The 25740-nt window shown below is 46.0% G+C and overlaps 1 protein-coding gene and 1 long non-coding RNA gene across 18 annotated transcripts in view; both read left to right on the top strand.

The window, feature by feature from the left end:
- The window catches only part of LOC119458481 (medium-chain acyl-CoA ligase ACSF2, mitochondrial), a 574759-nt gene that overhangs the window by 397161 nt on the left and 151858 nt on the right, over positions 1-25740 (top strand). The window lies entirely within an intron of this gene.
- LOC125946992 (uncharacterized) lies at positions 9243-15518 on the top strand. The gene is made up of 3 exons (XR_007468051.1): positions 9243-9371; positions 13314-13381; positions 15210-15518. It is a non-coding gene; the product is annotated as an uncharacterized LOC125946992 (long non-coding RNA).

Genomic DNA, 25740 nt, shown 5'->3' with positions numbered 1-25740 from the left:
TATGGCACGTCCTTCCAAAATAAATCGCGTTACCATAAACCCTCCATGATGCGTTACCAAAAAGTCCACATTAACCGATAATAATCCAGGAAAGTGCTCGGCAATCAGTGTTGATGTAGAAGATCTTTTTTATTCGCTTCCACAAAAAGAACTTATGTGTAGTGTTAAAGAAGCGGTTACGCTCTTCAGTGATGAGTTCCAGTTTACACAGCGATCTGGTATGCCGTAAGAATCTTTTTTGGAGCTTTTGTTGTTTTACCTAGACAATACTATGATAAAGTGGGGTAGTTCAATGTATGTACAAAAATCCGGAGTTTGCATTGGCTCAAAAGTTGCACCAGTTTTGAGTGATCTGTACCTAAGTCACGTCAATAGGAAGCTACAGAACAATCTAAAGGACTTGACAGTACGTACATTTCGATACGCAGATGATTACCTCGTGTTTTGTTCAAGTGATAACTACACCAAAAAAGCTACCGATATCTTAAAAGTGTTTAAAGTATGTGGTGGGGGCCTGGGTTTCACGCTTGAGCTTATCCAGAATAATACTTTGCAGTTTTTAGATCTATGCCTCACGTTCCAAAAGGAACATGTCTGTTGGTGCTATTCGCCAAGGGCACAAAACCACTACTTGATTTTTCTTCTTGCCATTCGAAACTTGTAAAACAGGGGATTGTTTATTCAGCACTTAGGTCCGCTATCGCTAAGTCATGTACACACTGTATGCAACAAAGTTTTTCGCAACAGCTAGATAGGCTAAAGAAAGCTGGATATCCAGCACATTTGTTATCCCTAACCTGCGAAAAGCTTTCAAAATGGGTCAAGGGTGCTGCAAAAAAACAGCAAGAAAAACAGAAAAAAGAACGGTTTGCAGTGGTGCCCTATGTACACAAGTTGTCACATGGTTTACGGAATGTAGCCAGTAGGTACGACGTCAATACGGTTTTTTCGGCTCCCCGTAAGTTGTCAAGGATGTGCCCTATCATAAAAAGGAAACTTGAGCGGGGGGGGGGGGGGGAGTAAAAAGAAGAAAAAATGATTGTGGCGTTAGGCACGTGTCCCCTTTAACACATTGTGACACAGGCACAGTCTATCACATTCCACTCAAGTGCGGTAAAGCTTATATTGGACAGAGCGCCACATGCCTCAATATTAGACTAAATGAACATCAGCATTCCCTTAACAATCCCAACGCTTCTCATCTAGCCTCGCATTGTTTTACGTGCGGTTGTAGGCCATTGTTTGAGGACACAAAAGTCCTTTCTAGACACAAATGCCAAACTACACGCGAAATCATTGAGGCATTTCACATTAAAAGACTAGGAGAAACTTGTGTTAGCCAGGCATCATTATCATTGTCAGAAAGTGAATTTCAATATTTGCTCAGCACGTGCGTCAGTGCGAAGTAGAGTTCTTCTTTCTTTTTTCTCGTTTAAAGTTTAGCGGCTTCACCATTTCCTGATTAGATTTGTCTGGTAACTGCTATCCTTTTGACCATGTGATGTTTTCTTTGCTACGGTTTTCGCAATCACTTATATATATGTTTGTTATTCCCAATAAAGATTTAGTTGTGAGTTAGCGCTCGTCCTGTCTTCTTCCGCCTCCGTCCGTGTCTTCTTCGCGCTTATATCAAGAATATGCCACATTGCAACCCTAGTGATCCTTGGTTGCAAGCAACGTTGGTTGTAACTGCACTCCGAAGAAACGTACGCGTCACGATCGAGTGCTAACACGAAACAATTCCCGCTTTCCCCGCGTCGTGACCGATCGATGCGCGAGGCAGCACTCAAGACTACGCGTTTCTTGGCTCGGGAAGCACACCGACGGCTTTGACGCGTCATAGTTTGCCCCTCACGCAGTTAGACTTGTAGCTGCTTTTTGTTATTCGCAGTATGAAATACTGACACGTACCTGACTTGCAGCAGTGGATGACCTTGGTCTTTTCAGCATGTACTCTCGAGTTTGCTGTGGCACTTGAACGTTCGAGTCCGGCTGCAGGTACTGCCTATAATGCTTCCTCTGATTTTGGGACATTGCGACGTTCGAAGCCAAAATTTTTCACTGGGGCGAACACTGCGGGGCACTCCAATGTGACTATATGGACTATATTAATATAAAGATGTAAGCAATACCTAGTCGCGATCACGTTAACTGCAAGCTTTTAGTAAGCTTTAGTAAGCTTGGCTTCGCCTCGCGTTAGTGATCAGAATCACGGTATTACTGACGAAATCACATAATGCTAGGCCAATGTCAAATTATAACGGGTTAGATTATAAAGGTTATTATGTCACAAAAAATGTTCTAATTTATTTGTTTGGCGTGATTACAGCCAAATGCCTCATACGCAAGGATGTTATTGTACATCAGTTGCCGTGAAAGCTTGTAAAGTTGCTGAAAGCCGTGAAAGCATTAAGAAAAATGACTAACTGATAAGTTGTTCTTTTTAAGTAACTTTATAAATAAAATATTTAGAAAACTGACATGTAGTGCGGAGGCATACATATCAAGAAACAAGGAATGTATGCATGTACGATTGATTGATTTACTGATTGATTAAACGTTTTCGCTTATGGGATGGCAAAAGGGAAATGTGCTTTGTTTCTGTTTCTTCGTAAGTCTTATTTTGCTAGCACAAGATGCGATCTAAACAAGCTAGAGAAACACAACAGTGGAGAAGATGGTTTTCGGATACTGAAATAGAGAAAGATACTATATCTTAATTTTACTCATGCTTGCTCATCAATTAAGAAGCACACACACATGCCAGACAAGAAAATGGCTAGATGAATTTTTGTGCCATGTGAACTGATCCTACCATAGAGTCAACCATGATCGATGTCATTGCAATGCTACCATAATTTCGTGTGGCAGCACATTCCTAAAAGCGGCACGCACGATCTACATGTTCAGTAAACCGCGTCGTACCTATGCTATAATTACTCGGCAAGGATCTGAGTGGCGTTGCAGAAGTCGTGGGGAGCTTTTTTCGTTGCGGGGTGCTCTTTTCGTCGCAACAATAGACTGGATTTTTTTACAAGTGCTGCTCCAAGAGGGCACATATGTAAATGGCAAATGGAGGCCTTAGGAGAACACCTGACATTATATAAAGCAGGTAGCGCAGCATCTCTAGGGCACCCAAGGGGCAGCGGGGGGATCAGAGTTGGAAGCAAGTAGGTCCGTGAGTAGGGGCCTCTTCGAGCCCCAACCCATGGACCAGTCTGGATTGTGGTTTTGGTGTCCCCATTGCCGCTTCCGTGTTCTTGAGGCGTGTGGTGTCGCGGCAACTGCACTCCGATATAATAAGAAATAATGGTACGTTGTTACAACTAGTAAATAAAAAACTATTAAAGAAATATCCAGCCACCACTAACTTGCTATGCTGAGTTCTGCCCCACCGCGGCCAATTAATCCCCGCTAAAATGCTCTGCTTGGAGCTGTGCACCTGTTGCTACTAGAACAATTACTTTTGTATGACTCTGGTTGTTGAGAAACCTTGTGCTTATATATGAACTGTATTTCAGTGCCGAATGTGTCGCACGCAGCTTCGGTGCAATTCCAATTAAGCTTGTAATTCCTCTTCATTTATTACTCGAGCACAAATGTGCATGCAGTCTTTTGCTAATTAGTTTGTATGCATGATCACCGTTTCTAAACAGAAACAAGCTGTTTAAGGTTTCCTTGTTTCGGCGGTGTCATTTTGCATAATAATCCATATGCATATATGTAATTGATCAGCTCCTACGTTAACGATGCGTGTGCTTCATTGCTGCGGCATGAAAAGTATGTTTTTTTTCTGTAAGCCGCATTGGACGCGCGCTCTTGGCCTTCGTATATATATATATATATATATATATATATATATATATATATATATATTCCGGGCTCATAGACGCGGTCAGCTGCTTGACAATGCATGACAGAGCGATGAACCTAAGGTGCATGCCCAGGCAGAGAAGTTACAACGCAAACGCTCACTTCCAAAACTCTTTTTGATTACTGCAGGGCCACGATTTTGTAGCGATGCCTTCCGCTCGATCATATGCCCCTCTTATCATCCGCCGCTCATGGCCGGCTAGGCCGGTATTTTGTAGCGATGCCTTTAATGTAATAATGCCTTTACGCGCTTATCGCGCTTTGTCAGTGGTTGGAGCGACGGTCCGCTCGCGTTATGAACGGGATCAGCTGGCCGTCAGCGGTGGATGATAAGACTAGAGTAGAATAAGTCATAATACCTTGATACAAAATCGCGGCCTTGATCGCTTTGATAACGCGGGCGGGTCGTCGCTCTGACCCCTGACAAAGCGCGAAAAGTGCGAAAAGGAATATCATCGGAGACGCGGAATCGCTACAAAATCACAGCCCGCGCGCATGTGCATCTGTGTCTGTGTTGTGCGAGTTTGCGTGCGCTGAAAATTTTTTCATTCCGCTCAGAGAAATCTGATCATGCCCCTCTACATGGACGCGGTGGGCAAAATGAATGAACGCCAACAATCGTGTTCATTGACCACGTATACAAAACACACAAACGATCGATGTCAAATTCATAATTACTCTCATGAGTTGGGATGTCATTTTAAGAATGCTTAAGCCTAATGCAGTTCTCAACATTTTTTATCATTAAGCTTCTGTACAACTGCACAACTTTGTGCCTTCCACCCATGGAGGAAGGAAAAAACTTAAAAAAAAGGTTTTTTTCCTTCCTCCATGCTTCCACCCACTACTGTTGTACGGCATTGCTTTAGTAGTATTTTTCTTTTCCGTTTTGGTTTGGGTGATGCAGTGGTCCGGTCGAAGTCGCATACCAATCCGCATCCATAGAGTTCACGGTCATAGCCACAGCTGTCATCTTAGCGAGAACGATTGCGTTGCACTGTGTTAGCTCGAGTTGCTTGTATTTGTTGAATATGAAGTGGACATGAGCACTGCGGTTGTCAGGCACACCGCAGTGCAAAACTTTAACCCAGAGAATGTCGTGGATTTCGATCCAATTGTCCCCTACGACGTGTGGTGGAACGGCGACGCGACGGAGTGCTGCACATGGCTGGTAAGTTCCACTCATTCGTTAATAAGCGCAACTTAAATGTTTATACGACTAACATTTCGAACGATTTAATCTTCACCAGCATGTGCTTTGTCCAGCTCATTGTGCAGTAAGCATATGGCCGACGCAATCTCGTAGCGTGACTTTGGGGTTTATGCCTGGCTGCTCGAGACGTATCTCCTTTGATTAGAGTCTCGGGCAGTCTGCGACATGTGTGGAAGGGTCGGCGTTATGAAATGGGGAGGGGGTGCCGCACGCACTGCCGCGGACGCTCAAGGTAGACGCTGCTTCGCAGGAGGAGCCATCGGCGCAAATGTGTGCTTTTGGCAGTTAGCAGAATTTTGGTTTTGGACACAATTTTGGGCGTAAATTTTCAGTGCCGCCATATTTAGTCTGATGGAATGACATATGCCACGTGAGAACCTTTCTACTGCATGAACGGGTATCTGTCGTGTAGTGGACGTAAGAGCCACGCTTGCAAATGCTTTGCATTCATGAAAGGATGAAACGAGAGTAATGCCAGGGGGAGACCAGAGTAACTGATATTCTGGCCTGATTTGTTATTATGACACTTGAATGTTTATCACCTAACATTGCTGCCTGTCGGCAGTGTCAGCTTTGTAATGCTTTGTTAAATGCATTGCAGAAACTGAAGAAATGGTGCTGCACACGTCGAAAAGGTTCAGGAAGCCTGTATTGTCCTTAGAAAAGGGCAAGAAGAGCATCAAAGGAAAGGTATGGCAACTGAAAGTTGACAAGATTTTAGATTTATATGTTGTTACTGATTTGTGTCATGTGGCTGTGCTTTATATAAAAAAATGGCGCTACATGCTAGCATTTTTTACCCAAGCCCAAACCGCATGAGAGCGATTGTGTGCGCGACGGCGACGAGCGACGGCTTTGAGCGACGTAACAAGCCGTCGCGCAAACTGACCGCTCGGTTCTGGAAATCTACAATTCGTCGCCCGGAGCGACTAGCCAACAGCGCGAAGCCAGAACAGGATGTACATCAGTCAAGTACAACCGATTGTCACACGGAACAAGCGAATGACTCAATTTTGATACGCACAAAGATAAGAACCTAGTGCAAGACATTAAGAAATATTTATGGTGCTCTTTACAGTAAAAAAAATGTCACAGTTTCGCCCTAAGGGCGAAGCAATGAATGCGATAGCAACACAGCAATGTCATACGATGTAAGGTGAGCGGCTTTGGTAGCAATATGAATTGTAGTAAACATGAGCTGATTAAGTAAGCAGGTGTGCTGCGGCGTAAGTAGACCGACATGAAGAGAGACTCGATGACCACGAGAAGGCGCGTGTGAAACGGTGGTGTTGATGAGAAGCGCTTCCCGTGGGCAGCGCGCGTGCGAAGGGACACACCTGTAGCGCTGCACTGCCGATCCGGGCAGCATTACATGTGGGGCAGCATTACATGTGTGGAAAATGTGGCCCGACTATTACTAACTGAATGAACAAGCGTGGTGTGAGCGCGCACAAACAAACATGGATAGATCACACGGAATGACTGCAGACAACGACTGTCAAAACGCTGGCAGCAAGCAGCGGGCGAAGGTACGTGCGGTCTATCGCTTCAACGGAAACTGAGTGGCGAATGAACAGTGCATAAAGTGTGGAGATAAGAGACGGTGCAGCGAGCGACTAGCGCGGTTGCTGGCAGAGGAAAGGTGCGCCCCCCCCCCCCCCCCCCCGCTCCCTCCGGCGCTGGCTTCCCGCTTCCGTGCTTGCGCGTGGGAGAGATAAGAGACCCTGCGGTCGAGCGACGAGCGCGGTTGTTGGCACAGTAGAAGTGCCCCCCCCCCCCCCCCCCCCGCTCTCTCCGGCGCTCGCTTCCCGCTTCGTCGTTGCTTGCGCGCGGGAGATTGAGTGCGTTCGCTCTCCGTGATAGCGCGCGTCCCCGCACGCTTCCGCTCGGGCATACGGCGCGCGGTGAAGATTTTATCTATACGGAACCTCACGGCGACGGCGACGACGACGGCGACGGCGACGGCAGAATTCCGGTGGAAGTGTCCATATAATTGCTATCGCAATAAAACGCATGAAGTTAAACTAATAGAGCATGCGTCACACCAGTTACGGCACGTATTTGCTGCCCTCATACCAGCAACACCGGGGAGACATCGCTCAAAGTCATCGCTCGCGTGTGGTACGACTTGTAGGCGACGAGCGAACGCGACAGCCATCTCCGTCACGTCACTTGTCGCTGTCGCGCGCAAGATCGCATGCATGCGGTTTATACTTAAGGCTTGTTGAAGGCCTTACAAGAGCATTGCATCTCTTTGCAAAGGAAGTGAGCTCTGCAGTGGACACAATGTAGTGCATATTTGTGCACGAAGACATTTGTGTGTGGCTTTCTATTACTTCAAATTGCACTTCCATGTCTGTGTTCATATTATTCTGTAATTTTTACAGGAATTATAACTGCCATTTCCTCTATGGCACCTTTGTCATAGGAGCATTTGAAGAGTATATTTTTGTACAGAACTGTTCAGTTTCAAGCACCAACTTTTTCTAGTTGTGCAGTACTTCACACTCACTGATATTTGTCCATGCTCAGCAGTGCTTACTCACTGCCACTACCTTACAAATGGACCTTTTTCCAGTAAGCGACCCCTCTAGCGGCCGCCACTTCAACTAAATTTGACGGGCAAGACACACACGTTCCCGCCGCTTCTCGCCTCTACGCAAGGCATGGTAGCGTTTGACCAAGCAGTCTCTTGCGATGGCTGTCCCTGCTTTTTTTTCCTTCTGTCGTTTGTGTTGCTGAAGTAGCTTCTCATTGTCCTGCTCTAGCGCGCGTGTATTTGCTCACATGTAGCAATAACACATTTTGCATTTACCGACACAATGGCAGCATGCTTATGCGATGTGCAGGCCATTTGTAACCAAGATTTGAGAGATGCGCCGGCTTTTGTTCTTCAGCAGCTTGGTCAGTACTTTGACTCAACTGGCGAAGGCATGTGTGAGCGTCAAATGCGCCGCGGAAGTGGATGCAACACGTTGTTTTGTCAGCTGCGTAAAGCTTCATTTGCCTGCAAAAGTAAGACTCAAGTTTTGTCTAATGCGGCACCGCGGGTGTGTCGCTTTGGCCTCGCACGATGCATTCTGATCGTCTGTGTGGCGAGATTCTTCTTTTCGTTTGGCCCCACGTAACCGTACAGCTATTTCCGCCTGCATGCGGTAGCACCTTCTTAAGCCAATGGTAAAATCCGTGCGGTATACATACTCGTAGATTAAAACATCGCCGTGACTTCCGAGTCGGTCGTAGGGCGAGAAGTGCAATAATCACAGTGCTAGCGTCATGCGGTTACCAGAACGCAGGCTTACCTCACTCAGCAAGAATTGCGTGATAACTCACTGATAACATGGGGTATTTTTTTTATTTGACCGTGCTCTCCACTCCAGTACAATGTTCACCATTCCACGCCGGTTTGTGCAATCGACGGTACAGAAAGTGCCTGCATGAGATTTGTCGCAAACGCTGCGCCTATCGCTCGAGTGTTAGTTCACAGAGTCTTTTTCATCGACAAAAGTGCTTACAGTCTTTCCCACGAACAGCTAAGTGTTTCCTTTAACCAATATTCTTGCCAGGAACACGAGAAAAATTATTGATCAGCAACTCAAGCTCAGGTAATTGCCGCGGATCATGCAAGGGTTCACGCACTAACTTCGCACACCTGCCCTGCGATAATGGCGGCACGGAATGGAATGCAGCTGGGGCATGCACACGCGCATAGCTGAATTGGAAAAAGGTCCATTCATTTGAGCCTGTAGGCACTCATCATCATAGATTTGCAACTGTTTTCACTTTTTCACATTTGCTCTTATGATGTTACTGACGCCTACTCATGCTAACATTGATTCATGCCCGGTCATGTCAGAAATTTCACGAGATCGAAGCGGGTTGTATATTTCACTTTTTTTTCTTGACCAAATAGATATGGTGGGCACGCGATTCAAAAGCATGCAACTGATTTTTGTTTTTAACAGAACCTAACAGTTTACCAGAAAAAGCTACCAAAGACCAACTGGTAAAGGCTACATTTTCATGCGAAGTGCTTTTTCTCAAATTCGAAAATATCTGTGAAGCAACATAAACGGAACATGGACACATAACTATTATTATATAGTATATACAAACATAAAGGATATAGGTTGTATGGTTTCTCGTTTTAAGAGAAAAAATGCCTTCTAAAAATTTGAGAAATGCTACATTTTACAATATTGTAAAACCGATTTCACCTTTCATTTTTCAGTGCCTGAAGATGGCTTATGTAGCCATATGAAAAGCATGATGCCGAAAGACTTTGGTAGGAAAATGTTTTGTTTCATCTTAATTGTAGTTAGGGGTGTGCTAAAATTTGCAACTTTCAAATAATGAATCGAATCAAATAGTCACTATTTGTAAATGTGAATATTTTATTAATGCTTTTCAAGTATATCAAAACGTTAGCTATGCCCAAATTGGAGCAAAAGTATGGTCAATTCTCACCCCCGCGGGCATAGTATAGGCAAAGCATAAAAACTTCCATAGTAGAGCAGGCTACGCCGCTTAGGTAGCCATACTTTACAGGCTATACAGCGATGATTTGCACTCTGCAGAGTCCTGTGCATGTGAAGATAATGCTCCATTTCTGCATTTAATAAACGCTTCATAATGTACTATATAATGACAGAAACATGCTAATAAAATGTGAACACCGTTTTACATTAATTGTGATAACGAGTGTTCAATTCACAAACTATTCTAAAACTATTCGGTTTGATTTGCTCTGGCGCTATTCGATTCTTTGGGTAACAGCGCAAAACAGACGACCACAAGAAGGGAGACACGTACACACAAGCGCTGTCACACAAGCGCTGTCACACAAGCGCTGACACCCAGCGCTTGTACGTACGTGTCTTCCTTCTTGTGGTCATCTGTTTTGCGCTGTTACCCGAAGTTTCAAGATGTACCAATTCGCCCAAAAAGAAGTATTGATGCTATTCGATTCGTATTCGACTTGGTGTCAAAAGTCACTGTTTGCACACCCCCAATGTGTGGTCCGTGTAATGTTTCTCATTACACTGCATGCGATGCTTCACACAGAACTGGTAGTACAATGCTGCGGTGCTTTCCTGTGTGGTGAGAGCGCTAAGTCGTGGCAGGGTGTCATGCTTACAGTCGGGCTATTAATGTTACGGGTACTTAGCCAGTTGAAGCTGTTGAATCTGCAAGCAGAATGTGAGCCCAGCAAGAATATAAGAGGGTGGTGAGGGTTCAAAGTGGTGAAGTGTCCCTCTGACAAAATATGCCCTTTCAGATCTGAGCCAGTTTGGCTTAGTACATTTGCGTCTGGACAAGCTGATATTGCAACTTTGACCACTCAAAGCATGCGCGATTCCATAGAAAGAAGTCTGACATCCATATAAACACTGCCTTACATGTAGTGGTTTAGAAGTTGCATCATATTTTCTGCTCAGCAGGATCAAGACCTCTGTTTGAAATATTTAATGCTGTTTTGAGAACAAAGAGTACTTGTGTAACATGCTGAACCCAGATATCTTAAGTGTGCAGTACATCCAAATACAATGTGCACCCAGTAACAATACATATATAGAGAATGCATCACCCTATCTGTAGCTAACATAATGGATTGCCTTGCTGAGGGCCCACGTGCCATATTCAGTCCATAACCGAAAGAACTCAGACACTGTATCGCCAGTTCTGTGTATGCTGTTGTTTGCAGTGCAGTGAAGACAGTGCAGAGCAGTCATAACTTCTTTTTGCTTAAGACAAATTATTCCAGAAAAGGAATCGATTTTATAACTTAAATTTTTAGCAAATGCAGCTATTTTTGAAACTGCAGAACAAATTCAAAGAAACACTAATTGAATGGTTCGATTCATAATGCTATGCGAAAAACTTATTTTTGACAATTTTTATCTTGGACCGTATTTTGCCTTTTAGTAGAAAATTTATAGGCGCGGAGTAAACTTTTCTTGGGGAGATCTTTTTGAAATGCAGTTCACACTCTTGACTGTTCATAAAATTTATAGTCAAGCACCATTTCTGGTATGCCGGGCATTGAACAACTCAGAAACATTTTGATCACGCATCGTTAGGCTTTGCTGTCAGTGCATGACACAGTTGCAGCATGTGCCTGGTGTCCTGCACCTTACCTTTGGAAAAACTTCACACTAAGATATTATAGATTATTTTATAAATAGGGTTGTACAAAGCAAAGCCACAGTGTTCCTTGATTTGTGTTACATGTAGTGGTTCTGTTTGGCTGCTTGTATGGCAGTTCAAACATTGTACTTAGATTGTTTTTTCACAGTCATTGCCTTTGCTGATTGCTACTCATACAGTCGAACCTCGTTAATACATAGTCGGCCGTGAATGGTGTTTAGGTATGCACTAAATGATGTACGGATTAGCAGCCAATGTCACTTCAGCAGCTACTTACTGGCCGGAAAAGAACTACGTCGCGATGCTCTCAAACATACACTCTCGGACAGGCTTTAGTTTTGGGTAGGCAGCAAGAAATTTGTTATCTTCACTTGCCACCCGTTGTGGTTGCTCAGTTAGCTAAGGCGTTGGGCTGCTGAGCACGAGGTTGCGGTATCGAATCCCGGCCTCGGCAGCCGCATTTCGATGGAGGCGAAATGCAAAAATGCCCGTGTGCTTGCGTTGTAGCGCACGTTAAAGAACCCCAGGTGGTCAAAATTAATCCGGAGCTCTCCACTACGGTGTACCTCATAATCGGAACTGGTTTTGGCACGTAAAACCCCAGAAATATCTTCACTTGCCGCGATGACGGCATCTTTCAAACAGAATACTACGGCAACACCACGACCGCAAGCACACTGGCGAAATGAAGAAAAAAAATGTCAGTTTCACCCGATAGGCGAAGGATCGATTGCGATTTCAAATTAGTAGACAACTATATGAACTAAGGATAGTAGTTTTATCAGTCATATAAAGTTTTAAACAATCGCTTACCAACTAAGTTAACAAGCACGGTTTAAAGCGTGCACAGTTAAACATGTACACATCTCTCTCGATGACCGTGGAAACTCGGATGTCCCAACGCTGGAGTGAGGAGGTGCAGCAAGAGCAGCCAGTGAATTGACCTTCGTGCCGTCATTACGAACTAAAGGTTGAAAGCACAGCGCACATGAAGCTACCAGCACTAGTTTCACTTTATTCACATTGCAGATTGCTTTGAAGACGAAGCCCGTGCGGACGCGCACTTTCTCTATGTCGCAGATAGCTTCAAGATAGGCAAACGTGCCGCCGCCGCTAAACACCCCCCACTTTCTCGCCTCCTCCGCTGTGCCTCACGCGCGTCAGAAGCATGCTTCTGCCCCGCCTTTTTCCCTCGCGCGCGTGAGATAGGATTGAGCAGCAAACGTCGGCTGACACTTGCAAGCTTTCACTCACACATACAGCGTATGGCACGCGGCGACGATGTTAGCGTGTTTGGACTTTATACGAAACCTTAAAGCGAGGACCACGGCAGAAATGGAGCGTCCATAAGAATGTATCGCAACAAAATGTGCTTCTGCGCGATTACTACTTGAATTGGATTGAATTCGGCGGCGACAGTGAGTTCATACCTCCTACCGGCAACTTTTTTGCGTTACCAGAAGCCAATCTCGAAGGCCATGTTCCTGTGCACTGCATTCGGCAACAGCTGTATGAGCAGGAAATGCCTCATGATGGCCATGTTTTAAGGTCCCTATCGCTGGCAGCTGTTGTCCGGGTGTCGCAAATAGAGAATTGAACATCTCCGCACATGAAATTTTGCCGAATTTGTGCCTGTGCGTGTAGAACTAGAAAGAAAATAGTATGCAATAACCATTTGATGGCAAATGTGTGACTATGGCTTAAGCGGTCAGGCATGGAGTTCAATGGGGGCTGGGTGGGGGACTCTTCGCGACTACATTTAAACTGCAATTACACATTAAGCGGGTACGTATCAACGAGGCTTGACTGTACCCGAGTCCCTTGAGTGTAGGCAGAAATAATTACCTATGTATTACTGCAGCGTCATTGTACAGGTCATGTTTGCAAGGTACCAGTGTGTGGTATGTCCCAAATAATGTTCCTGACAGACATTTTTGGTTTATATACCCCGGCAATGTGTAGTGGTTACATTATGCTCTTTCGATAGCATGGGACTCCTATATTGCTTTTGAAGTCTTAAATCCTTACCTTTTATGAGACCTGGCATTTCAAGGGGAAAGTTGTACATTTTCTTTTGTAGCTGACATGGACATATTCACTGGAGAGGCCATCGATGTTGTCATCGGATCCTCAAGAGATGACGGAAAGGTAACTTTAAAAGTCATACAACTGTTTTTAAGGATCGATGTTACATTTACGCGCTGAAAGGGCTCATACATTTCAGAGTGGGGAAAGAAACTGAGTTATGTCCCATTTGTTGTTCCTTTATGGATGTAAGTAGCTGTGTATGATCCACGAACTAGATTCATGGCCGAGTACCATATTTATTGAAATCTAGGCTGGTCTCACTCCTAAGCCCGCACCTGAAGGTCTGAAGCCGGTGAAAAAAGTGTTTTTCTTGAATGTAAGCCGGACAAGTTAGGGCAACAGACACAAAACGCGAACAGCATTTATTAGTCACGACCCGTCCCAGCCCATGCAGTGTTGTTGCTGCTAGCCTTGTTGCTTACCTTCTTATCATTGTCAGCATAAAATAGCAGACAATTTTTGGTGCCATTTAGTGCACTTTAGATGCTGCACTCCTTGAAAGCATGCAATCAAGCTTCCTGGTGTGTCCCATGCTGCAGTGACCCAGCTCGCCACTTGGTTAGTTATGTGCATTTAGTACAACCTGTTGCTGTTAGCTTATACGCTTTATACTCAATGTCAATTAAAGCCAGGCGACCATTAACTTCTTTTTTAACGATGAATTTTATTGTGCTTTGCAAAGCCCTTGAAGATAAAGCCCTCACGACGTTCCAGCCCGCTCCAAAATTGTGCCTGCGGTATGTCGACGACTGTTTTTCCATCATCCGCTGCAAAGACGTCGTACCTTCTCTGCAGCACCTGAACTCTTTCCAAAGCACAATAGAATTCACCATTGAAGAAGTTAATGGTCGCCTCGCTTTCCTTGACGTTGAAGTCATGCGTACTGCATCCGGCCTTTCAACAAGCGTTTATCGGAAGCCTACCCACACAGGGAAATATCTGCACTTTGATTCGGCCCATCCCGTTGGACACAAACCATCTGTTGCCTCTACACTGTTCACCCGTGCATTCCGATTGTGCTCGACTACTGATGCACGCAGAGATGAGTTGAAGAGAGTGACGCAGGATTTGGTCAGTAATGGCTACCACGGCCAGTTTATAAAGACTGAAGAAAAGCGTGTCGCTGAACCCCCTATCAGGCCGATGAGAACAAGGAAACGGGCGGCTCTCCCCTATGCATGAGGCATGAGCGAGTCAATGTCAAGAATTTTCAAAGATTATGATGTACAAATCTGCCACGTCCCTTCAAGCAAGCTAAAACAACAACTCGTCCGAGTCAAAGACTGCCTCGAAAAAGAAAAATATCCCGGCATCATCTACAAAATTCCTTGCCAGGACTGCCAGGCAGGCGTGCTACGTGTGTTCTTCAGTTGGCGAGTGTAGGTTTATTCAGCCATGTCACTTGTGTGAAGGTTTTTTTTTGTATGTGTACATTAATGTTGATGGCATAATTATGTAATCATGCAGTCCTTGGAACGGAATGCTTGTGTACATTTCTATATTGCATCTAGGGACCGCACAGATCAATGAAAAAAAAGAGTGGTCGTACAGACAACACATGTATTTGAAATTCGGCTACCCAATGTCAAGGTAGATGTTAGTGAGTTCATCTACCTATAGATAGCACTGAATATTCTTGCAGATCATTGTCAATTTAACAAATTTAGTGATTGCTGTTCATGCTTGGGAGATTTTTATGTAGGAGTGTCTAAAAGATTTGTTAAAATTTTACTGTATAATTTAGTTCTGCTCATGCAGGCCAGCCCACTCCTACTAATAAATGTGCCAGAATGCCAGAAAACAGTAGAGTTGAGAAAATGCATAGTGTATATCGTCCAGTATAAAACCTGTGAGCTACAAGCTATGTATGTGTTATTATATATTGCAGGTGTACGCTGGATCCGGGCAATGGATAGAAAAGGCTGCTTGGGGGACATTGTTGCGGTCTACGTCTGACTATGTTCTGCCGTATGGCGTCCACAATGTATTGGATGCCAGATGAGCTTAAGAACAGAAGCGTGACCGGGACTTTATCCATCAAGTCGCGATCCAAGGGAAGGACTGAGGCCAGACCAGCCGTGACACCACAAAAGTTGTCATCCTTGAAAAGTATATGAACATGCTGTTCCAATGAAAATAATTTTTCAAATGTAGCAGCACTGAACTGTTACAACTACTGAAGGTGCTGCTACGCTCGACAAAACAGTGCACTTAACCTGTATTGATGTGCCATCCTTAATGATAACTCCTCACAGTAGTGGGCTTTTTACTATTGAATGTAATATTGCTTTAGAAAACGTCCAAACTAGTGGCTCGTATCAACCAAATTTCATATAAAGGTGACATTTAAAAACATGTCTGCTATTAATCTACATACAGTTGTGGTCTGTTTTATTCTGAAGAAATTACAATTTTATGCTGTCTTGATGTACTGTGAGCACAAGCATAGGAGCACTATCCAGTGTGCCTGAGAATTCCTTGACAACGGTAAGTGCAGTGAAATTACGTCAGCAAAGGAGAATGCTGATTTGTAGGAACACTACTACGGTGCAATTTCGCTTCACTTTCTGGAAGATGATAAACGAGCAAGCCTAAGTGTTAACAGTTGAGAGCCCCAGTGCTGATCAGAATGCTTTAGTCTATCATTAGCTTTTATCCTTACTGGTTCTGATGGGTGCTAGCTGTGTGCATTAACTGATCTACTCATGTATAGATAGCACATGCAAATAGCCACAGTAAAAGCAAAGCTAGTGCTAAAGCACTGTGTTGCGATCATCTTCTACTGAAATATTTCATGTTAAAACTGTAGAAAGAATTTGAGGCATGTGAGTGAACATGCAAAAAGTAACCGGCAGTTTGGTTATTGAAAATGGAGCTTTGCAAAAATATTTCATTCAAGCGTGGGCATATTGTTGGGAGCTTGCAATGTGCATGCTGGAAATAATTGTTTAGGTGCTTTCATTACTTTTGTACTCGTGATTGCTTTTCTTGCGCAGGCCTCCTCCAGATCTTCATGGGCAACAGTGTCACGCCGGAAGACGAGAAAAAAAAGATTGAAAGACGTGCGCAGGCAATTGGCGCAGAAACTCACTGACGTGCAAAGAAGGTAGTGCTAATGGTACTGATAGCTACGGGGCTTGTCCCAAAAGCTTGTGCAGTGAGCCAGCAAAAACGCGGCAGAGAATGTAGTGACATGAACTGCTCAAACTTCTGGGACAGACTTTGTATATTGACCTTACCAGCTTAGCACTACTACCTTTCTTTGTGGAGTTAGTGCTTACCGTATTTACTAAAAAATAGGTCCAACATGAGTATAGGTCGACCACTATATATTGAATTAGTTGAGAAATTTAGAAAATTTTAGTTTGAATTAAGTCGACCAATATCTTTCTTTAGCAGTAGTAGTGTAAACTTAAATTATTTCTCTTAAGGGTCTTGGGTGGTGGGTAGGTGCCTCAGTTTAGAGCTCCATTGGTCTCTGTGGCTCGCTGGGCTTGATCGAGAAGAGCTCTCTGGCTCTAGATTTTTGCTAGCAAGCCAAACGTCCCGCTGCCTGTTACTTGCAATTTGCGCCGTTAGGGGGTGAATTTAGAGTTTGGAAGTCGTTGCTTACATATCCACATTACATGGACGAGACTTGGCCGCTCCCTACACCAAGGGAAGTGGCAGGGTGTATGCATCTTGCGAAGTATTTGGATGTATGGATATGCGTGGAGGACCACACAAATAGCGATGGAACGAAAAGTATTAGGTCTATCTTTAAGAGATGGGAAGAGAGTGTGGATCAGAGAGCAAATGGTGATAGCCGATATTCTTGTTGACAGTAAGAAGGGAAATGGAACTGGGCAGGCCATGTAATGCGAGGGATGGATAACCGGTGGATCATTAGTTACAATATGAATACCAAGAAAGGGAAGCGCAGTCGAGGACGGCAGAAAACTAGGTGGGGGGATGAAGTTAGGAAATTTGCAGGCGCAAGTTGGAATCGGCTAGCGCAAGACAGGGGTAATGGAGATAGCAGGGAGAGGCCTTCGTCCTTCAGTGGACATAAATATAGGTTGATGATGATGTGTGTTCGTAAGAAGTGCCAGTACCTGGCCTGTTTCCCTGTACGGTCTGGGTGTAGGTGGCTGTATTTTTGTCTCTTTGGTCTTCGAGGATGTCATGCTGGTGGATCAGGGGTTCCTCGTAGGGATCCTCGAGCAGTTTGGTCGGCCTTCTCATTTCCCTTGAGCCCAGTGTGTGCCGGGCACTACATCATTGCGTGGTGCCATTCTAGGGTGGTGCCTAGCATGCTGTGGATTTTGTGTGGAATGGTGCCCGTTATATATGAATGGACAGCTGCCTGGGAGCGCGTCAGGACCAATAGAGATTGTTCTTCTGCCTCTGCATCTTGAAAGGCCTGCACTATGGCTGCTGCCTCTTCCGTGCAGGCCAAAGGGGTCCGAATGAAGCCAGTTATCACTGTGGACTATTGTGGCTAGTATTGTGAATTTGTTTCCACTCTACGCAAGTCCGTGTAGTATACGTCTGGATTTCTTCCATGTTTGTTTTGTAAGGTCTTTGATCGTGCTTTTCTTCTGATTTGGTTGTGTTCCGTGCTCATATTCTTTGGTATTGCTGAAACAACTTTTCCCTCTTCTGTATGTTAAGCAGCAAAACTGTTTCTTCCCTGCTGTACTGCCCACTCAGGGGCATCCCACCTTTTACAGCAGGACCCTTCCTAGTTTTGTTGAATTCATATGCTCTCGGTGTACCACGACCACCACCGTGGTATATTCACATGTGACGTAAATACCAAGAGCTTCCACTTCTTGATGCTCGTGTTTTGGTAGCTCCGGAGAAGCCTCGTATGCTGCCCAGATGATGGCGCTCACTTTGGTCGTCTTGGCCTTTTTAGCTTTTGAAAAGGGAGGCGAGTCAATGCTGCAAGCTGGATCCTCTTCGTACTTGCCAGAGAAGTCATCCTTGATGGATGCTGCACAGGCGTCCTCGGCACCCCAAATGACGATGTCTTTAATGCTGTCGAGTGTGCTGTATATGCAGCATCATTTAAAACCAGTCTGAATCTCAGCTGGCAGACCCCTCGCACATTCTTAACCCATGTTGAGACTTTGCTTGTCTCCATGATGGTCCCCAAACATACTTTATTAGATTTCTTAATACTAGTTTTGCTTTCTACTTTGTTGTGTATATGTACTACAGGTTGCAAATAATGTACTAGTAAAGCAGGCGCCCATGTGCTGCTTGAACCCAGGCGTGGCAGAGGAATGCCATTGCCTCGGTACTTTTGCTAGCTTTTTTTTCATGAATATAGGTAGAAATTCGTTGGTAACATAGATTGGGTAGCTTCATTAATTTCGAGAAAAAGGACCTATGTACAGTAAATACGGTATTTTTGTTTGCATGTATATGATGGCTGCGTGTGAATTACTGTGCAATAAAACTTTGAAACCATCAAATCAAAGGTGTATTTTCTATTTAGGACCTGTCGGACAGCATAATCAAACATGCTTGATGACGCCACTAGGGATCGTATTCTCGGAAAATCGCATTCGGAAGTAGTTTCACTTACGCGAGAATCGGCACTGCATGCCTGCGCACAAGCGTCGGGAAAATGCAAGAGCTTTCGTGGGCCGAGCCATGAACTCTCGCGAAAATGAAACTATCGCTGAAAGTGATTGCCAGAGAATACTGCCGCAATTGCGGCCTGTCGGAATAGAATATTCCGACAGGCTTGCAAACCGACAGGCTGACGCCGACAGGCGGACGCCGACAGGCCGACACCGACAGGCGGACGCCGACAGGCTGACACCGACAGGCTGACGAACCGACAGGCTGACGAACCGACAGGCTTACAGGCCAAAATAACATATAGCCGACAAGCCGACAGCCTGTCGGATTTTTTGACTGGGATTTCAGGAAAAAGCTGGCAATTGAAATTAAAATGGCGGTCTTCGCTGCTGCAAAATGCTACTATGGGCGTCTTGCGCTGGGGGTATAGTAGCGACGGCTGGTGGCGGCGAGAAAAGGTGTCTGGTAGTACCAGCTGGGGTAGTAATGAGCCCTGGCCAAGGTCCATCTAAATAGATCGCGAATCTTGGAAAGAAAAGCGTGCCAAAACCTATCGCCAGACAGATCAGTTAGTGGTGCACTATTGAAGCGCGACTAGTTGAGGGGGGACAAACACTGAAACTAGGAAACCTATGTGAAAAAAAAATGTTTAATCAGAATACTGTCATACGAGTAAACATTCTGTTTAAAATAATTTTGCTGTACTAAAACAACCATGGTAATATAGTTTCTATTTCGCAATTTATTGCTTGGTTCTTGGTGACCGCTACCAACTAGTGATTCTAGCGCCAGACTTGGAAATACTGTGCAAACCAGCTATTATGTCGTGCGGAATGGCGGTGCTCACTTGGCTTTATACGAGTTTTTTTATTATTTCCTTGCGTGTTTGTTCAAAGTGTGATGTGCGCTTCACTTCAAATCTTGCGTGGCCTAGCGCAAGGTTTTCATTGGGGAAAGGTGTGAGTGCAGGTTTTTGTTATCGTGCAAGTTCACGCTGCGGCATCCGACGCGCTGTGTCTCGTTGTGACGATATATGCGGAACGCTCCGCGAAGAAATGTCGCGCTATGTTCGTTCACTGTCCGTGACACAGGCTTTGAGTGTCCGATGGGAAGCAAAATTAGTAAGTCTAATGTTTTACAAATGATAATGTGGGGAAATGTTGTCTTGTCTTATAACTGTTGGATATGAATACATGGTGTCGCGTGGAATTGCGAATGACCCTGTGAAAAGGTTCCGCATATGTTGCTTTACATTACGACTGTGTGCTGGCCATAGTGCTTTTCATCCATATTGCGACGTCATCCTGATACGCACTGTGTGTGCCTGTGCCACAGACACGCGCTGAGATAAGCGCGATGCTATCGTTTCCCTTGCTCAGTTCTCACGCAAGTCATGTGACCATTCTGGCTGTATATATTTCATGACGGAACATTAAAGAAGGTCATTCTTGGTCCCGAGACGACGAGCGTCTGTCTGGCTGTCTGACATGGTGTCAGAAGTGGCTGCGTCAAAGCTGACTCCGCTGTAGCGCTGGTTGCGCTGCAACAGCCCGTCAACAAGTGAACGAGCGCCTGCTTCCACAAGAGCAAGTCCCCCCGGTGACAATCGTCAAGCAACGCTTCAGAATGGCGGGAATCAAGCCTCCTCGGCCCTTCGACTTCCAGAACGCTGCGGACTGGCCCGCCTGGATGGACGAATTCGACGACTACAGATTCGCATCCGGACTACACGAGAAAGACGACGAAGTACAAGTAAGGACTCTTCTCTATACAATGGGCAGAAAGTCACGGGAGATTCTTCGGTCGCTAAACGTAAAAGACGAAGAAATGGAGGACTTCAACCTTGTAAAGTCAAAATTTAAGGGCTATTTCGTCCACACCAAGAACACAGTCTACGAGAGTGCTCGCTTTAATATACGCCGCCAACAACTGGGAGAAACAGTAGACCAGTTTGCAACCGAGCTTAACAGGCTAGCAGACAGATGCGAGTTCAAAGAAATGAAGGAACGCCTAATAAGAGACCGCTTCGTAGTAGGACTACGAGACCAGCTTCTCTCGGAATAACTACAGATGGATCCTAATCTCACGCTGAGCACTGCTTTGGCAAAAGCGCGTACAAGCGAAACAGTAAAGAAACAGCAAGCCGAGCTAAAAGAGCACGAGGGCACGATCCCAGAAGCTTGCGTCGCCGCAGTAAAGCCCGAGAAAACCGCTGGAAAGAGCAAAAAAGTTTGCACGCGGTCATAAGGCAGCTTATCGTGAAAAGTTCTGCAGTTTCTGCGCCGGACCATTTCATCCGAGAAGCAGTTGTCCAGCGAAACAAGAAAGATGCAGGTTTTGCCGAAAGTTGGGCCACTTCGAAAAGGCGTGCCGTAAAAAGAAGCAAGCAGACGGGAATCTTGACGACATTGCCGAACCTGATAAATTTCTTGGCACGGTCAGCAATCGGCGAACACACCGTCTGAGCACTTCGTCACGGTACTGATAAACGACCATACGCTCCGCATGAAAGTAGATACGGGAGCCGAAGTGACCGTCGTCGGGGAAAATTTTCCTTTACTTCCGCGTTATCTGGACAAAGCCGGTGATCTTAAAGGACCGAACAATGCAAGCATCCGTACGATCGGAAAGTTTGACGCTGAAGTAGCTTGGAAAGACAACTGTTCGAAGCAGACCATTTACGTAGTGCACAACTTGCGCACACCCTTGTTGGGACTACCAGCTATCAGAGCCCTAGGAATCGTTCGCTTCCTAGATGACTTGTCGACTGCTGACGACATCGTAAGCACGTATCCTAAGATATTCCAAGGCACGGGTTGCATATCTGGAGAACATACCATACGTCTCGTGCCGAATGCAACACCGTACGCCCTGTCCACACCCCGACGGATTCCTATTCCCATGAAGGAAAAGGTCAAGCAAGAACTGGACAGGCTAGAACGAGAAGGAATGATACGAAAGGTTGAAGAACCGACAGAATGGTGCGCTCCTATTGTACCCGTAATGAAGCCGTCTGGAGCAGTAAGGATATGCGTCGACTTAACGCAACTGAACCAATTTGTCAGACGGGAGCGTCATCAGCTACCAACGGTAGAGCAAGTTATGGGAAGCTTCCAGGAAGCCAAGGTCTTTTCTAAACTAGACGCGAATTCTGGATTCTACCAGATAAAGCTTTCCGAAGAGTGTCAAAAGCTCACCACTTTCATTACGCCATACGGTCGGTACTGCTATCGCAGGTTACCGTTCGGGATCACATCCGCACCAGAAATTTTTCAAAGAAAGTTCTCGCAGGTCGTCGAAGGCCTAGACGGCGTACTGAACTACATGGACGACATTCTGGTGTACGGCAAGAACAAAGTGGAACATGACAACCGCCTTCGTAACGTGCTCGACCGACTGGAACAAACGGGAGTAACCCTTAACAGGGAAAAATGTTGTTTCGCTGTTGAGCAAGTAGCATTCCTGGGCAAGATCTTTGACGCCAATGGTGTGCGCCCGGACCCTGAGAAGATAAGAGCAATCAAGGAGTTGCCTCGACCCCAAAACGTCGCGGAGGTTCGTTCCCTATTAGGCATGATGAACCACCTCGCGAGGTTTCTTCCTGATGCCGCGTCTACATCTGCGCCTCTGCGCAGCCTCCTCAACAAAGACAGCGACTGGTGTTGGGGAACTCAACAAGAGGAAGCTTTTGAGAAGATCAAGACTACTCTCAGCTCAAACAGATGCCTGGCAAGGTACAACCCCATGTACTCGACAATCGTTTCGGCGGACGCGTCTTCGCAAGGACTTGGCGCCGTACTACTCCAGGATCAACCGTCTGGCGAAAGACGTTCAGTAGCATATGCCTCCAGATCGCTCACGAAAACGGAGCAGAGGTATTCACAAATCGAAAAGGAAGCGTTGGCTTTGACCTGGGCAGCAGAACGCTTCGACGAATTTCTGAGAGGCCTGACGTTTTTATTTGAGACAGACCACAAGCCCCTCCTTCCGCTACTGGGTCGCGATCCTCTCGATTCTCTTCCACCAAGAATCCAAAGGTTCAGAATGCGTCTTATGCGGTACTCGTTCACGCTCACACACGTCCCGGGTAAAAACATCGCTACAGCGGACACTCTTTCTCGAGCCAGAGTGATGAACACAGGACTGTCTATTGGGGAATTATCTGAAACTGACGTCTCGGCTCACGTGGATGGAGTCGTTCGATATGCGCTCTCAGATGACATGCTCGACTGCATACGCTCAGAGCAAGAAACGGACCCCGAGTGCGCATCGTTGCTCGAAGCTTGCATGCAAGGTTGGCCCGCAAAGCACCGGCTACCGCAAGTTCTTAAACCGTTCTGGGCGCATCGTGGCAACATCACGGTTTGCAAGCAGTTGCTTCTGAAGGACTCCAGACTAGTAATCCCAAGAGCTCTGCGGAAAGAAATGCTTCAGCGGATCCACGAGGGACATCAAGGCATTGCCCGCTGCCGCGCGAACGCTAAAGAATCAGTCTGGTGGCCAGGAATTAGTCAGGAAATTGCAACAACCGTAGCCAACTGCCAAGCCTGTGCCGCAGAGCGCACCCAATTTTCCGAACCGATGATCCCATCAGAAACAACGGAGCTTCCATGGGAGAAAATCGGAATTGATTTATTTGAGATGAAAGGAGCTGTCTATCTTGTTGTTGTCGATTACCACTCCAGGTATCCTGAGCTGGCCCTGCTAGATCAAGGAACGTCGTCACAGGTTGTCATCCAGCATCTGAAAAGCATTTTCGCCAGGCACGGGATCCCGAAAACGGTAATATCGGACAATGGACCACAGTTCATCTCATTTGCTTTCATTGATTTTGCAAGAAAATACGGCTTCAAGCATGTCACAACGAGCCCTCGTTACCCACAAGCTAACGGGGAAGCTGAGCGCATGGTAGGGACTCTCAAAAGACTACTGAAGAAAGCGCAGGACCCCTACATTGCCTTGCTGAACTATAGAAACACGCCGGGCCCAACCAGCTATAGTCCAGCGCAACTCCTAATGAGCCGCCGCTTACGCTCACGAGTGCCATGCATGCCATCTGCGTTAAAACCGCGAGTGGTAACCGTTTCTTGGAAAAAGCAGGACGAAAAATACAGACAGAAACAAAAGATGTATTTTGACAGACGTCATGCTGTGAGACCTCTTCCCAGTTTATCCGCAGGCAACCAAGTATGGCTGGGAGACAGATGCGCCGAGGGCACAGTCCTTCGTCCTTCCGCAACACCGAGGTCCTACTGGGTCCAGACTGCAGGGAGGACCGTACGCAGAAACAGACGCCATCTGTTCCTGCTCCCAAACGGTGGAGAAACCAGTCCAGTCCCGGCCGAACAGCCTCAACAAAGCAGCCTGCCAATGATCACGACCGACAACGAGGACATCGTGGCTAAGCAATCGTCCGACACCGAAGAGACCCTTCCACCGAACGCAACTTCGAGACCAGAGCAAAGAACGACGCGATATGGGCGCGTCGTACGAGCGCCGAAAAGACTCGGCATTGATGACTGATTTGTGAAGTGCTTTCCTTTCTTGGTAGACACACAGTGCTTGTAAAACGGGGAAGATGTGACGTCATCCTGATACGCACTGTGTGTGCCTGTGCCACAGACACGCGCTGAGATAAGCGCGATGCTATCGTTTCCCTTGCTCAGTTCTCACGCAAGTCATGTGACCATTCTGGCTGTATATATTTCATGACGGAACATTAAAGAAGGTCATTCTTGGTCCCGAGACGACGAGCGTCTGTCTGGCTGTCTGACACATATAAACAAGTTTTGTTTGGTCAACTATATTGGTTGCATTATTTTAGACGAATAAATGTAAAGTTGCTTTTGAAACCTCTGTGGCACTGTGACTTATTTGCATCCTATTCGCTCACCTTCCTAAAGAGCCTACTGAATCAATTGCCGTCAATAACAGCCTAATTATGATGTTATGAATTATCAATTATAATTATGACTAGTCCAACGGAAACCCGCTAGGTGGAGAGAAGTAATAAAAGGGAAAATGAGACATCCACCCAAATGTAGCAGTTTCTACAAGGGAAACCCATACGGGTTCCTCGAAATAAAGCCTCGCAGTGGAAGAAAAATTCGTCCTGGTCCGGCACTCGAACCAGGTACCATTATAGTGACCATTATTGTGATTACATTATAACACACGCCATTCCTGTAGTTTATTGACACGCCGGTGCGTCGAGCTGAGGTGAGTCGCAAGCTCCCCTCAGCCTCAAAAGAAAAATAGCTGCTGGCGTAGCGGCCGAAATGCTGGACGCTGAAGAAATTCAAACATTAGCGCCAACCAACATAAGATCTTGACGTCATGGCCATTTCCGGTTCTGACGTCACTTTTTTATTTTTTTCTTGCTGTTACTTGTGCCCCCATGCGTAGATGGCGACGGCTGCCACAAGCCGCCATTTTCTTCACATGTGGGCTTCTATGGAAGCTACGCTACCCTGCAGTTTACTTAACCTTGCCCTGGCTGTGGCGAAGCACGTTTCTAGTCCGAGTTTTGCGTCGATTCACACTTTTTCTTCTGCCCTGTTGCGAGTGCGAAAAGGCTCGTCACTTCTCACAGACCACGCCGACCACGCTGCGAGCTGGCCGCAGAAACGGACTCTCCGTGTGCCGTGGGACGTAATGCTGGAAGCAGAAAGAATCGGCGACGCCGATCCGGAAAGACATAGCTCAACCTCGAAAAAAACGTCACCGTCGTTACTGCTGCGTCGTGGGCGGCCATGAACAAGAAGGCCTGAATCCCAAGATCTGATTCTACCGTTTTCCTTCAAGGCCTCACGCAGCGGAGCGTCGGGCGCGCTGGATAACTTCAT

This window comes from Dermacentor silvarum, chromosome 7 (genome assembly GCF_013339745.2).
Source record: "Dermacentor silvarum isolate Dsil-2018 chromosome 7, BIME_Dsil_1.4, whole genome shotgun sequence".
Taxonomy (NCBI): domain Eukaryota; kingdom Metazoa; phylum Arthropoda; class Arachnida; order Ixodida; family Ixodidae; genus Dermacentor; species Dermacentor silvarum.
The sequence above is the reverse complement of the archived record's forward strand: the minus strand, read 5'-3'. Positions and strand labels throughout refer to the sequence as shown.